Genomic DNA, 6,000 nt, shown 5'->3' with positions numbered 1-6,000 from the left:
TCTCATCATATACAGAGGCATAAGTTTCAGTTTCCTTTCTATCTGCTTAAATCAAATTTTCTTCTCTTCTCTTGCTATGCAAATAGGAAAGGGAGTAGCATTTAGCATGCAATACAGTATGTGGAAGTGTCTTGACTTCAGTCCCAAGGCACTCTTTATAGATATAACTTACGAAATTAGGAATAGTATTACATATTACATTGTATCAGAGCACGCCAAGTAATGATATTATAAATTGAATTAAGTTATTGATGTTCTGGTATTCAATAATTTCTGTATGACTAGTAACTTTGTTCAGTGGCCTGTCTCTCCTTTTTGCATGATAATTTGTAAATGAAAGTATAGGGATCTAGTTAAATAAATTACTCTCCAAATAACCGTCTCTGTGCAATTTTTGCTCCCTACTATATTCAGTAGTTACTCACTCAAAAGTATCACAAAACCGTGATCTAATGGAGGGGTCCCCCCCGAATGGCAGGGGGTTGGAACGAGGTGAGTATTAAAACCCCTCTCAACCCAAACTATTCTGTGATTCTGTAAATCCTTAAGATGGGGAGATTCTTCCAAAGATGGGATACCCTTGTAAACTCTTAAACTTTGTAAGTTTTGAGTTCAGTAACAATTCTGTCTGGAAAACTGTGATAAGTTTTTGAAAAAAAAATAAAAATACATTTTTACTTCATAGTAATTCGACAAACATTATTTGAATGCACCTTTTTTCAAAATGATTTTGAAAGGGGTATTATAATAGGTTGATTTGCTTAAAAGTGCATTTTAAAATATTATGTTGAAAAATATAATGATATCGCAATGAATAACCAAGTGGGTCATGTTATGTTAAACCCTGATGGACACTGTGAAAGTGCTAACCAATATTAATTCTTATTTTGATCAGATTCATTAAAAAAAAAAAAAAAGTTGAACTTCAAAAGGAAACAAAAATTCTAAGATTCAACAGCTTATCTAAACTTTTAATATTTAATTACTGCTTGATGTGGGTTAAAGCTGCTTACTTTAAAAAGCAAATACTGAGAGCTAAGTGTCCCACATAAAGCAATAGCTGAAAGATGGTTTACAGGTCTTTTCAGTTGTATGCCTGACAAGTAGAAGAGAATTAATTGATCTTGAAAGTTTTGATATTTGAGAGAGAATGTGTTTAAAAAAAACAAACAAACACAGATTTACAGATTTCTTCCAAGACTAGAAAAGGATCAGAACAGCAACCACTTTCACTTTTCAGACATGCTGAATCAATTCTGTTTTTAAAGATAAATTTATTTAGTTATCAGATGCACAGAAAGTGATGCCTGCAGCAGCTTGTGTGTGTTCTCTGCACTCCTCTGGGAGAGCACATCCATCCTTGCAGACCTAAGACAAAAGTACAGGTTTATAAAATTGAAGCTTTTAAGGGCTTAAATGACTGCAGATAGTGCCAACTGAAAAAGACCCTTAAAAACAGTAACAGTCATTTTGATTAGATACTTGTTTCAGACATTTGATTTGGTTATTACACATGGCTTTTGCAGCAGTCTGCCAAACAGCACTTCACTTTCTCATAACTCTGCAGTTCTTGCATTTGCCATATTTGTCCCAATTGCGTTATGGTTTCTCCTTGGCCTCACATAATGTGCTTTGCTACTATTTTTGTCTCATTTTAAAATTGATTAAGAGTCTTCTAAAGGTTTTATTTCCCACCACCACCCACTTATTGCAAGGTATAGTTTTTACAGTAGAACTTTTATTCTGAAATTTTCCACCTCTTGAATTTATATTTTAATGCAAAGCTAAATTTTGCACAGCCCTTTCCTTCATGCTCATAGAAAGACAGTGTGTCTCAATTAGACATGGTCTACATGTAACTGTGCTTCAGGAATGACAATTACATATTAAATTCATCAATTTAGCTGATCTGCTTATGCAAATATGGATGCCTTCTACTTGCTTCCAGTTTTCCAACAAAACAGAATTTATCTTTAACATTCTGCACCTGTTTCTTCCAGTGTTAAAAGTTTTTAATCTGTTACTCAAATATGAACATCTTTTTATATCCATCTGATTATGGGCACCCAAAAGTTTTAATGCAAAGCTGTTTAAAATGTATCCCTGGATAAATTTTGCATTGTTAAGGGAAGTTTCTGGGGAATAATCATGAGTTGTATACAGTCTCTAAACATCCAGCTGTCTATGGCTGTACTTCTGCACGTACACGATCTACATATATGAAGAATTTTCCTGTGGTTGTTTCTGTCCTTTTGGGTAGATTTGAGGAGCTAGAAAAAATGCATGGCATTCTTCTGACAGTGTTCTCAGGTGCTATGGTGACATCCTTTCATGTTGAAAATATCAGCTACCCTGGTTCATTGGACTCCTTGGACCTGAGGACTAGAATAAGGGTTTTGTGGTTTGTCTTCATTCCTGATGAGGCCCTTTTTTTTCCCTGGTATGTTAAGAAATCACAGAAAGTGCAGCCACCCTAAGGGAAGGATTTTTGTTGTTACTTAGATTTGCTGCTTATGACATAGACCTTTTAACGGTTAGAGGAACTCACTCAGTTGAGGGCTCTTAGCTCCTACTCATTTGTGAAAATCTGCCCAGAGCACTGTATAGGGATGTGTCTGTAGCTCCTTAAAACAAAAGAAGAGAAAAATAAATAGCCAAAGTTCTCTAGAAAAGAGGATGGAGCAAGATGAACCAATAACTCTAAGCTCAATTTTTATATTTATTTTTTGTGGGAAATGTAAGAGGAGACAATTTTTCTATATGCTGTCAAACTGCCCAAAAATAGACTTTCAGGGAAGTATATTTAACCTGAATCAGAAGTTGCAGTGTTTGTGTAGGCCTGTAAATTGCAGAAGTAATCTTTGAACTGCCTTCAGATGTTCTGAGTGGTGTGGGTCAGAAAGGCAGACATGACATCTACAAGGATATTTTTGTCTAGCGTAGGGGGGGCAAAACAGCATCTGAAAGTACCTAGAAAACACTTCAGACATAGATGTATTGTCAAGCTGCAACAGAACCTCTCATTTTGGTTGGGAGCTTTCTCCATTTTAAAGCATGGGGGAGAAAATAACTATTTCTATTTTGAGATTTAGCCTTGCACAATTTCAAGTGGCAAAGTTATCAGCCCTTTGAAAACTGTTGTTTCTAATAGTAATACCAACAGGCCTTAAACTATAGGAACGCTCTTGGCCTATGCAGTAATACCATTACAACACGTAGTGCTGTCAGACTTAATGGCACTCTACTGTATCTAGAAGGTAAAAGGCAATGACGAATGAATGTCGTGGTTGGCAATAACAAGTACCCTCACTCTAAAACACTGCAAGCCCCTAAAATAACTGCAGGCAGACTAATGGGGACGTTTGCTGAGCTGCAGCACCTTGCTGTTCAGGCATCTAACAGATTGTCAAAGCTAAAAACAATCACAGAAATAAAATTGAAATATAAAATAGCTAGGATACCTTGAACCATATTGCAGCAAGGAAAAAGCTGCAGTGTTCAGGTATGCAGTGGGATTTGTCAGCCTTGGGTTTCCTGACCCCACAGAAAGCGCTTTGAGGAGGCTGCTGGACATCTTTTGCTCTGCTGACCAAAGTGTCAAGGCAGCTGCATCTTGCTTTCAGAAGTGACTAAATGACTGCAGTTTGCTGCATGGGGCAGAAATGTCTTAAATGTCTTAATGTGGGAAAACAAAGCCCAGAGTTTAAGTCTCATGCCCATTTCACTTGTCACTTAACATGAGAATGTAACTTTTGTGCAAAGTCAGTGGGGACCTCTGCGTATTGAGTGCAGGGAAGCTGCCACGCGTTCAGCTGATGGAGGTTGTGTAGTGGTTTAGGAACATGTATTGAATTGCTTGGCCATGTAAGCAGCAACCTCAGCTAGAGGTTGTGCATCTCTTTTTCTCATTTTTTTTCTGCATCTTACTTGAAGAAGATTGTTAACTATTTTCTTTCTTTCTTTTGTTAGAGACAGTATTAGCTACTGTTGATGCAGTTCAGAAAAATGTGTGTCCAGGGAAAATATTTTATATACAGATGCAGTATTGCTTTTCTCTCCATCCTTAATATACCTCTATTCATACTAATTCACATGAAAAATCATCAAAATAAAAAGGTGAACCAGGTTTCATGATAATACTGGTGCTTTTTCAAGATGATCTTGCATGTCTGTTCTTGCATAAACCACGTACCTGACCTCTCTTGTACTTCTAGATGCAATAAGTACAAGTAGAAAGAGCAAGGCATTTTTTGATTTTTTTTTTCACAAATAAGCATTGTCTAAGATGACCATCTTCATAATACAGGAGAAGTCATCTTTACAAAGATGTTTTTATTTTATCTTTGCATTATGTACATGGGGAAAAAAAATCATACCTGCTATACAGTGACTCTTTATGTTTTAAATGTATATTCAGATCCCAAATTCTATAATAGCGCCCTTTGGGAACCCTAACAAACCACTGGAAGAAAGAGCCCAGCTTTCAGCCTGTTTAGTGTTCAAAATCCTGTCTGTTCCCTGAGATGATCTGAATCGCTGTTGAGATTTGTTTAATTCTGATCTGTGTATAAGCCATGATCTAATAGTAAGCTGTGCTCACCCTGCTCCTTTCAGAACTTACTCTTGCCCTGGAAGAACAAATGAACCAAGGTGGATGCAGAAACTGCCCCTACTGATGCTGTTTGGCTACAAAGAGACTGGTGCTTTATCTTTTGCAGGCTTAGATGTTGCATTTAGTGTTAGCCTTTGCATTTAGTTTGTTTCTCTCTGTCAGTGATTTCCTGATGGCATGATGAACTGTATGTTCTTTAGCAGTTTGGCACTATACAGCTTATGGTAATGATCTTAAACCTATCTCAGCTTTATCTGCATCTAGCAGTTCCAATTTCTGTTAGATAGTAGTAAAAGTTGCTTAATCCATTGTTCAGTGTTGATAGTATTTTTAATGTTTTTTCTTCTGTGTGCTGGATGTTTTTATGTACTGTTTCTGAAATCAAGCTGGTTTGTCATCTAAAGAATTATTTACAGGGATCCTTCTGTGAATACCCTGTTGCTTGCACATGGGTTCATGATTTTGTACTGCTCCTAAGCCCTTCTCACCTGCAATCCATACTGTACCTTTGGGCTCGCATAGAGTGGCGTTACTATGCTGCTATGTGTGTGATGCTGGTGTGCTACTCGGAGTCTGAGGAGTAAAGGGGGGAAAGCAACTAACAATTTAAAGCTCAGATGTGTGGAGTTAAAGAGAAATATGTAAAACACTGAACAGGTCATGGTGAAGTTGGATTCAGAAAGGAGTTTGTGTGCAAGGGGAAGCAAGGTTTATGCTAGCACTGGAATATGTTTGTTGAAAAATTGCTCACCTGTTTGAAGAGCTCTTGGATGATTTCCTCTTTGTAGCTTTTTGTAGTGAATAAGCCTGTCACAAAGATGTTCATGGCTTCCACAGGTTGAACAAATCCAGTTTTGTCTGCTTGGACCATGCTTCTTCTACTGTTTTGTTGTTGGTTTTGTTTTTTAAAATTATATTTTCAAAGGGTGTAATGTTTAAGGTTGGTGAATCTGCATTTGGTTTGCATTAGAATACTGACAGTATTCTGCTAGGCACAAAGCTGGTGGCACCTTTTTTACATTTGGTAGTTATTTTTTTCTGTTTAATTCTGACACAGTGGAGTAAATAAACAGATACGTTAAAGACTACCTGTCTTCCCTCTTTCCCCCACCCCCCCTCAAAAAAAAAAAAAAAAGCATTAGCTTCCATTAGCTTCCCATGTACAGAGTCTTCTTAATTGTGCATTGCTAATGGAATTATGGGAGTACAATGATATAGGCTGTGTAGTAGGTAGAAATAGATCAAGGAAAATACTTTTTTCTGATCTATTCAAACTGAAGAGTCTCCTCTAAGAAGATTTCCCTCAGAATGCTAGAACCTGAGCTTTGCCAGAAGCCCCAAGGCTGACTGGGTGTTGTGTGTAGGACACAGCTTCCGCAAATCCAGTT

Source organism: Aythya marila (genome assembly GCF_965140915.1).
Source record: "Aythya marila genome assembly, chromosome: 12".
Lineage (NCBI taxonomy): Eukaryota > Metazoa > Chordata > Aves > Anseriformes > Anatidae > Aythya > Aythya marila.
This window is presented reverse-complemented; position numbering follows the sequence as displayed.